The sequence below is a fragment of the Arvicola amphibius genome, chromosome 8 (genome assembly GCF_903992535.2).
Source record: "Arvicola amphibius chromosome 8, mArvAmp1.2, whole genome shotgun sequence".
NCBI classification, from domain to species: domain Eukaryota; kingdom Metazoa; phylum Chordata; class Mammalia; order Rodentia; family Cricetidae; genus Arvicola; species Arvicola amphibius.
Window position 1 is genome coordinate 15534656 of NC_052054.1, and position 10177 is coordinate 15544832.

General features: G+C 45.0%; 1 non-coding gene across 1 annotated transcript; it reads right to left on the bottom strand.

Annotated features, from left to right (window-relative positions):
- Nucleotides 1-3761: 3761 nt before the first annotated feature.
- Nucleotides 3762-3889, bottom strand: LOC119822059. Its single transcript, XR_005286666.1, has one exon. It is a non-coding gene; the product is annotated as a U8 small nucleolar RNA (small nucleolar RNA).
- Nucleotides 3890-10177: the final 6288 nt, after the last annotated feature.

The following is a 10177-nucleotide window of genomic DNA, read 5'->3' on the forward strand; positions in this document are numbered from 1 at the left end:
CGACATATATAGGTTATATGCAAATACTTCATCATTTATAAGACAGACTTGAGCATCCAAGGAGTTTGAGATCTGGTATTTGGAACCCAATTCCCTTTGGCTATGGAGGTACAACTGCATTCATTTGCTCGAGCTGCCTTAATATATTTTCACACACCAGATGACTTAAATGACAGATACGCCGTGTCTTATGGTTTTAGCAGCTGAGAGTCTGTCATCATGGTGTCATCAGGGGTGGCTCCTTTTCAGGGTTCTGGGGAAGAAGGGTCTGGTCCTGGCTCTCTCCTGGGATTCTGAATGACCTTCACCTTTTATTGTCTTACTTCATCTGTATGCATGTCTGAGCAAATATATCCCTTTCCCATCAGGATGCTAACCTTATTGGATTGGGAGCCATCCTAATGACTCATCTTGATTAAACATGTACATATACCATAGATTTAGGGCACACGAAAAACACAGGCTGCCTAGATGTACTTAGGAATCACATAATAAATAACCAAGGCTATGAGAGATTTTTGGTGGGTTCTAATCTAACACGGCTAGAGCTTTTGTAAGAAATGACAGAGATACAGAAGGGAAAAAGATGAACAAAGAGACAAAGGTTGGGATGGTGGGGCTGCTAGGAGCTGGAGGAGAAAAAGGACTCTCGTGTGAGGGACCAGGGGAAGTGTGGTTAGGGGGTTTTTCTTAATTAATGATTGAGATGGGAGGGCCCAGTCAATGGTAGGTGGTTCTAGCCCTGGGCAGATGATCCTAGGCTGTATAAGAAAGCAGACTGAGCTGGTGATGGAGAGTGAGCCAGTAAGCACCACTCTCTATGGTCTCTGCTTCATTTCCTGCCTCCAGGTTCCTGCCCTGCTGGGTTTTCTGCCTGGACTTCCCTGGTTGGTGGACTGTGATCAGGGGTGTAAACCAAGCAAACCCCTTCCTTCCCAAGTAGCTTTTGGTCATGGTGTTCATGATGGTAATAGAAAACAAACTAGGGCAGGCCCCATCCTTTATCCCCAGTTGTCTGACTCCATCACCCCATCAAGCGGCTCCTGTCACGTTCACCAGTCAGCACCGAGGGACCAAACCCGGTGTGTGTTTTCTGTACCACTCTCTTCTCTGCATTTACCTTTGACAGCCTTGCCTCCCTTGGCTTTGGAGACACCCCCACTTCTTCTACTTCCTTTGTTGACTCTTAGACACCCACCCACTCCACTCTGCTGCAGGAGAATTGTTTGCACTGCCAGTCTCTTATGCCAGTAAAGTTTACCTTGAATCAGAAGGTGGAGCTAGCTACTAGCTGACCAACAATTGCCATAGAGGATTTGGAGGACTGAGGGCATATAGAGAGATACAGGAAGTAGTAGGGAGGGGCTTCGAAAGGTGCATGGCCTTTTGGTTGGTGGAAGGAGATAGAGACGAGGTCACTGGTCACTTATGTGCCATTTCTCTGATCAATCAGGTTTTAACCCCATGTTTGACTCCTGAGTTCTTTTTAAAATTAATAATAGGATAATTTAGATGATCACTACACCTTTCTGCTAGTGTTGTCTCTGATTTTAGCCCTTTCCTTTTTAGAAAAATCCCATTTGCACCCTTAGTCTGGATGTGAGCAATCAGCAAGGCCATGAGCTCTCCAAAGGTAGAAGAGACCCCATCCACTCTTCTGTTCTTTTGCTTCTAAGCATTCCTGGCCTTGTGACAGTGGCCTCTGCCTCTCTTCCTTCACAGCTTTCCCCTCTGCCCGAGCTTTCTCTCTTCCTTCCATCTCTTGTGAGGACATGTCAAGATCTGTAACTTAATTGCATCTGCAGAGATGTTTTCCACATAAGGCCATATTCATCTGATTCTGGGTAGATATATCTTTTGAGGGACCAATATTCAACTCACTCTCGACCAGCCCTCCATCAATCAAGTGTCCCTCAGGGACCTTCTGCCCTCGTCACTTATCAAATGGCTTGTCCTAAATCTTGCCTTCTTGGCCCATCTGCTCTCCCCTAGTTCATCCCCCGGACAGCATCAGAAATGATCTTTCCACAATGTGAAAACGACCACATCACTCTGCTGCTTAAAAAGCATGTTTCTGGGGCGCTGGTCTGCAGCAGGCCTCCAATGCTGAATATTTTATGAACTGCGTAGCAATGGAAACAAGCTCCGGCTTCTATAGTAGAGCAATCAAAACGCATTTATCTGAGCCATGTCTGTTGCATGCACCCCCAGACTCAGGTGCTCGAATTAGGGAATTGCTGTATCAGGGTTCCAGGCTGTACCTGGTTTTATTTAACTCAGTGGGTTTCAACCTTCCTAATCTTGCGACCCTTTAACACAGTTCCTCCTGCTGTGGTGACCCCAGCCATAAGCTTATTTTCATTGCTCTTTTGTAACTGTAATTTTGCTATTGTTACGAATGGTAATGTAAACATCTGATATGCTTTAAATGTGTAAATCATATTTAAAAATCCAACTGTCAAGACAATAATTAAGACACAAATCAGGCTCAAAGTTGGGCTGGGCACGTAGTTCAATGGCAAAGCATTTGCCTGGCATACATACATGAAGCCCTGAACTTGATACCCCAGCCTTGCAAAACCACAGCCCAAACCAAAACCCCCAAACAATGTTATCACCACGTTGATTCTTTCTCATTAGGCTTGTCTTAGACAACTCAACCAGAAGCCTGTTATCCCCACCCCCGACCCACCGCCACCTTCAGGATGGATTATTTGTAACGTGCACGGCAGCTTGGCTTCAATTCTTATTTTAGGTCTCTTGAGATAATAAGTGACAGAAACTTAACCCACGTCTGGCGGTAGTGTGTGATGGCTCAGGAACTGAAAAGCTTAGGGAATAACCATGGTTTAGTCCTGCTTGAATCTAGGGGCTTAAAGAAATGTCATCGGGACATGGCTGCTGCTCCATCCTTCACTTTCCCTTCTCTTTTGCTGGCTCCGTTCCCAAGACGTCTCTCACCAGGTGGTGCCTAGCAAATGAAGTCTTATTTCTCACTAACCCAGCAGCCCCAGAGTCAAAACACCTGTCCTTGGTCTCCATGGGGATGGATCCCAGGCCTTTCCAGGAAGGTCAGACCTGTGGGCACTCAAGTCCCTTATTTCAGAGGCGTCCCATTTACATATGACTTATGCTATCCTCTCCAGTACTTTAAATTTTCAGTTCACAGCCCAGAGCATGTGAATGCTATGCAAATTGTGGTTCCACTGTATTGTCTACGGAATGACAGCCAAGTCTGCACATGTTCAGGTCGGGTGCAATCATTTCTCTGAGTTTTCCTGATCCTTGGATGTTTGCATCTATGGTTGTGAAAGCCACAGATATGAAGTGCCCACTCTCCTCCGTTCTCCAAGCCCTGCTACCACCAAAGTTTTAAGGTTGGTGTGTACTAGACCAGCTTGGGTGACATTTCTATCCTTAACACAATGCTAGTTACTGGCAGATGCAGCTTATGTTTGGATCCAGTGATGGGTTTGCCAGACCAGAATCACTCCAGGGTAGAAATATGGTTTTTTTTTTATGGTTTCTAGAAAATGAGGACTGGATGCTGAGCAGGCAGAATTTCAATATACCAGAATATGAGTTGGCAATAAGCAGATAAAAATAAAATGGGAAAGCACTGTCTGTAATTTTACTATTTGGTAGTCCAAATGGACATGATAAAATTCATTGATGCAAAATTAAGGTATGTGCATACACACACACACGCACACACACACACAAACAATTTTATACACATTTCTTTTTCTTTTCAGAGAGGAATCAGGTAATAGCAATCAAGATTTCTAGTCCTGATTAGACAGAGTCATAATCGCAGATCAAACACAAACATTATACTCTTATCTGCCTTCCTGATGGAGCAACAGGTAAGGATTGTCCCATATGATGTATACTTAGCTTTTTTGTTGAAGGCACCGCCTCTGGAGCTAGTCAGGAGCTAGTCTATATGAGGCATGCATTTGTTTGAGATAAGGCCATGACTAGCCTTGAACTTGCACTTCTGCCTTGGCCTCTCGAATGCTGGGGTTACAGTCATGAACCACCTTACAGGCTTCCCTATGCGTTCATGAATAGAGTCAGGTTTGCTTGAGATGTATAGGCACCATCCTGTTTTAGGATTGGTGGGGTTCTCATGTGCCTCCATATCCTTTCCTGCATAATTGCACCAGGCATCGTAATTGCATGCTCTGCACTGTTGGAGACCCTCTCTCAAGAGTTGCAGCCTGTGGCAGGTAGGCAGAGCCAGCCATTGCCACGTCTAGGGTTTTTATTTTTTTCCACGCTAGAAAGTGGCAGTCACTCAGCACTGGTTTAATGAGTGTAATTTGTCTGTTTCAAAGGTTAGAAATGTGTTTCTTTGAGGATTGGAGAGATGATTCAGCAGTTAAGAGCAAGTATTGCTCTTGTAGAGGACCTAAGTTCAGTTTCTAGCACCCACATTTGGGTGGCTCACAACTGCCTGTAACTTCAGCGCCAGGGGATTGGATGGCTTCTTCTGGACTCTGAGGATACCTGCATTTATACCTGCTTGGACTCTAACGCAAGGCTTCCTGTGTGTAAGGCAAGTCCTCTCCCAACTGATCGCCACCCCTAGTGTTTCCCTCCACGCTTTTTTCTGAAGATGGTCCATCAATTCTGTCCTTCTCTAGAGATGGAAGCTGGTGTTTAGAGATCACCCAGCCTGTTCACTATGGAGAGGTTTCTATCATGAGATATTTTCTCCCACACTGAGTTACAGTTGCTTTTTTTAAATCCAAACTCTTCTTTACGGCAACAACGTGTTTTGAGCTATTCCTCTGTGCCATGTTTTAGCAGTAGAGCAGGGTTTGCAAGGTCCCTTAGGTCTCATCACCTTGATTTCAGTAACATGGCGGGCTTCTGGAATGTGTGTATGGTTTCAGTACAAACAATCCCCAATCTCGCGTATCTGACAAAGTCTAGACTCAAAAGTTTGTTTCAAGGGAAAAAAATCGAGGAGGAGGATAAGGAGGAGGAGGGGAGGAAGAGGAGGCGTCCCTCTTTTAGAAAGAACAGCAAACCTGTAAAGTCAAGGTGTGTTTATTCCGCCAGTCCAGGGTTCAAGTCAAGCAATGCAAGAGCAAGCTCAAGTGCCAAGTCAACACTCATTGCACCTTCAAAAGGGCCAGGTGAAATGACAATCCCCCTTGTCTTGCTGTGACCAGGCAACTGGCCAGCACCTCAGTGCACTGCCTACAGGATGTGTCTGCTTATTACCCTTCTTGCTCTGAGGCAGTGAAATTCCAAGAGATGAGTGAGGGCCTCAGGTCAGACAGAACCATTCTTTTGGGGGCCAGGAGTGCCCATGGGCGCTCTAATTTAACCCAGGTAACCTTTTAAAGCTGATTCATACACCCTGTGGATGCAGATCACTAGCCCAGAGCTATTTCTCATTTCAAGAGAAAACAAACTCCCATGTGAATTTTTATCATATTCTTAGGGCCGTTTGTCATGACCCCAATCTCCCAGGGCTTTCTCAGACTACTGAAGGTAGCTCAGCCATCAGACATGCTTTCCAGACAGCCAGGGACACAATTTGCTCACTGATATTTGACTTATGCTAAGGGTCAAGTTAAGTCAGCAAAGGACAGAAGGGCCAGCGTCATATGTTTGAGTGAAACATTAGAAACAAATCCTGTTTGTTTCTGTCGGCGGAAATTTATGGGACTTATGAGCAAAATCAAGGCTTTGCAATATTTTATTGCCCCGTGTGAAGCAAGCACAATTTTGAGACAAACTGTTTCAGTGGTATGTTGATTCTTATTGAATGCAAATATCAAATGATATTAAAAAAAACTATAGGTTAGTCCTCGTGGCATATATCTATAATCCCAGCTACCTGGGAGACTGAGACAGGAGGATTGTAACTCTGAGGATTGTCTGGGCTACAGAATGAGTTTAAAGATGGCCTGGGTAACTTAGTGAGACCCTGTCTCAAAACACCAAAGTAAAACGAGGACTGGGGATATACTTCAGCAGTAGAGCTCTTGCCTAGCATAAATGAGGACTACAAAAACAAACAAAAGAATCAAAACCAAAATCAAATTAAAATTCCTATAGTCTATCCAGTCTGTTTATAGTAGATGCTGCAACTCTTTGGGTCTTCGCTACTTTTATTAATCAGCCAGAAACAAAAATGGACAGATGGTCCAGGCTGGTGCCTCAGGGATTCAGACAAATGCCACTGTCTAGACAGCAGACACTTTTTATCTGGGACAATTTGCTCACCTACCTTTAATCCATCCTCTCCAGAGCCATGATGGTAATCAAAATGCTCTATAGTGACTTAGTGATCCTCTCTGACTCTAGGCTCTCTAAAATTGAGCTATAACAATCTTTTTTCTTCCAGTCTCTCTCTCTCTCTCTCTCTCTCTCTCCTTTCTTCCTTCCTTCCTTCCTTTGATGTTTTTGAGACAGGGCTTCTCTGTGTAGCCCTGACTGCCCTAGAACTCACTCTGTAGACTAGGCTGGTCTCAAACTCACAGAGCTCCACCTGTCTCTATCTCCTGAGTACTGAGGTTAAAGGTGTGTGCCACTACAGTTGGTTTACAGGACACTTTTCTAATCCTATTGTCCCTCCATGCTACCAGACTGCCCGTCTTGATCTCTTAAGATTCACCCAAGACTCATTCACGAAGCTTTTGTATCAGAGGCACCTCATCTCCCTATAGATGTCAGCTGCAAAGCAGAATCTTGCAAGGGAAGGTTGAGGCTCCCAAGGCAAAGCCACACCTAGAGATACATCCATGTCCTGTGCTTTTCTTATAGTGTGTGATGGTCTCGTGGAGGGCCGCTCTGAATCTGAAGCATCCTGAGCAACGCAGTGAGTTCAAACCCCAAACTGAAAAGATGAGGTCTGGCCTCAAAAGAGAGAGAAAGAAAAATAAAAATGAATGTGTGTGTGCGTGCGTGCATGCACACCAGTGGAATTCTTATTGCAATGGTCAGATTGGCCTGTGAGTTCTGAAGAGTTTTGGCTAATTAGGTCCTTGGGGTGAAGGGTGTTCTGGGGGTGCTTTGGTTCCTGTTTGTATCCAGGCTGCTCCTTCACTGTATCCTAAACTATTCTTTTTCCACTGCTGTAACACTGGCACCTCATTCTCTCAGAATGTATTTCTTTGTTTGTGACAGGGTCTCACGTGGCCCAGGCTGGCCTGGAACTCACTATGTAGCTGGGTCTGGCCTTGAACTGTTAATCCTCCTGCCTCAATTTCCTTCCCCAGTTGCTGACATGACAGGTGCACCATGCCAGGTTTGGTTAAACATGTTAATACTACTTCTAGGCCTGTCTCTGTCACACACAGATGATTACTCTTCAAATTGACTGCATTTCCCCAAACTCAGTTCATTGGTTTGGACAATGATACAATCCACTGAAGGTCTGACTCATTTTCCATGGGTATGTAATATCTCATTAATGAATGAATGAATTGTTATCTAATTCCTAGGTTGAATTGCAATGAATTCAGTCAACAGTGGTGGATGCTCCGTGGTTTTGTCATTGTCCTGGGGCAGCCAGGGTTTGATGGATCCTTTGTGGCTTTGCCTCAGTTCTTTGTTGGGAATGACTGGGTAAAGTGTAGACATGGCCCCCATGCCTCTCGCTAACAGCCCTGATTTTGAATGAGGTTTAGGGAAAAAAGAGAAAACAAAGGTTGAAAATAGAGTTGGAGCATATTTGAAGGTGCATGGATCTTGGCGGCAGGCCTGAGGATCAGCTGATGTCTGCTGAGGAGCCTGGATGCTAGGGAGAGGTGAGTCTCCACTGCATGGTAGGACCAGGGGAAGTGTGATCTAGACATCAAGCCCATTTACTTATATATTCCTTCATTGTATTGGAATAATATAGTGCGTAATCTTGGGAGGGGTGTTTCAATTTGCTTAGAGTGAAATAATGAAGTCTGGGCTGCAGATCTGACTCAGAAAGAACCACAGTCACATTGGCTCACCCTGCCTGTCACCCTTCATCCCTGAAGGAATTCACTATCTGTTGCCCAGTAGGAAAGGAAGCATGAGAAAAATGGCTGCTCGTTTTGGAATTTTCCACATCAGGTTGGTTGCTTCTCTGGCTTGAAAGCCTCCGAGTTGTTTGGTTCCATTGTTCTTCCTACTGCACAAGCAAGGAACAGCCGAGATGATGGGGCTGAAGGTCCTCCCAGAGGCCCCCCCCCACCCTTCTGATTGCTTGCTGCTTCATGGGAAAGTCACTTCTCAGGGGCTGGCTTCCTGTGTCTCAGAGGAAGCTATTCATATCACAGTCACGAGTCCTTCATGAGTGACATCCTGCTAATGATAACACATGTAACAGAAACCCCGGCATGAGTTAGACATCCAGCAAAAGGCAGTTGCTGTTAAATCTAGAGTCTTAGAACTACCAGAACCATAGCAGACATTGCTCATTTTATAAAGAGGCAACTGCAAGCCAGGACAGTGTGCTGACGTCCTCAGCCTGGCTTCATAAGCTTGAGTCAAACCTGTTAACAGAACCAAGGCTATTTAACCCCCAGAAATAACACTGCTAAGCATAGAGACAAATTTGTTTCAGGTGACTCAGAAAGTTTGGAGGTGTCTATAACTAATGTGCTTAAAGTTTTGGACGCTGGGAGGAGTAGTAAACCTCTGAGCCTCAGCACTCTGGGTGCAGAGGTAGGTGGTTCTCTGAGTGTAAGGTTAGCCTGATTTACATAATAAATTCTGGGCCAGCCAGGGCTACAGAGTGAGGTTCTGTCTAAAATTAAAAAAAAGCAAAACTGTCTTAGTTAAGGTTTCTATTGTTGTGAAGAGGCACCATGACCACAAAACGTCTTTTAAAGGATAATATTTAACTGGGGCTCACAGTTCAGAAGCTTAGTTCATTATCATCATGGCAGGAAGCATGGGGTCTTGCAGGCAAACATGGTACTGGAGAAGGAGCTGAGGGTTCTCCATCTTCATCTGCAGTCGACAGAAGGAGACTGTGTGCCACATTGGATGTAGCTTGAGACCTCAAAGCCTGCCCCCACAGTGATACACTTCCTCCAACAAGGCCACATCTACTCCAACATTGCATCCCTCATCACACAAAAAAGTATCAGGTATAGAGGAATATACTTGTAATTCCTACACTTAATAGGTTGGGGCAGCCTGGGCTACATAGTAAGTACTGGGCCAACTAGAGCTTCATAGAAAGAGCCTGTCTTGGTCCAGTGAAGTGGTTGGTGACCTACACTGGAGCTCTGGAACCTGGACATTGGAAGGAGAGGCCTAATTCTTGACAATTCTCCTCTGACCTCCACCTGTGCCCTGTGCTCACACCAAGACCCTGTCTCAAAAAAAGTCCAAACAAAACAATGCAGAAAAACTTACGAACCAACCAAACAAACAGCAAACAACCCAACCCTGAAACAAAACAAAAAGAGCAAACAAGGGGCTGGAGAGATGGCTCAGAGGTTAAGAATACTGACTTTCCTTCCAGAGGTCCTGAGTTCAATTCCCAGCAACCACATGGTGGCTCACAACCATCTGTAATGAGATCCAGTGCCCTCTTCTGGCCTGCAGGCACACATGCAGCCAGAACACTGTATACATAATAAATAAATAAATCTTTTTTTTTTTAAAAAGAAAAAGAGCAAATAATTATAACTAAGAAATGAGGTCTGCTCACTCCTGACTGTGATTGGTAGCGTCCAGGGAAAGTGGCTTGTCCTGCTTTCCAAAGGAGCCACCAGCTGAGCAGAGTTAGTGTCACCCTTGGAGGATGCTCAGGGGAACCTCAGGGGTCTCCCAGGCCTTTCAGACATGTTCCTCAGATCTGTCAGGGGAACAGTAGGCAGTTCTTAATGATTTTTTTAAAAAGTGATTTTGAAAACCCAGCCTCTCCTTTAAAATAATACAATTCTGTTCTGATAATATTGTAATAATAGTTTGGGGCTGGAGAGATGGCTCAGTGGTTAAGAGAATGGACTGCTTTTGCAGAGGACCTGAGTTTGGTTCCTAGCACCCATGTTGAGTGCATCAGACCATTCTAGCTCCAGGAGATCCAACACCCTCTTCTGTCCTCTGCGGGCACTCATGTGCACATACCCAACCCCCACCCCCATAATTAGAAACCTATAGCTTACCTATGAGCACTGTGTGGGAGGGGCTGTAGGAAGCACAGAGCCCTTGACCAGTGTCTTAT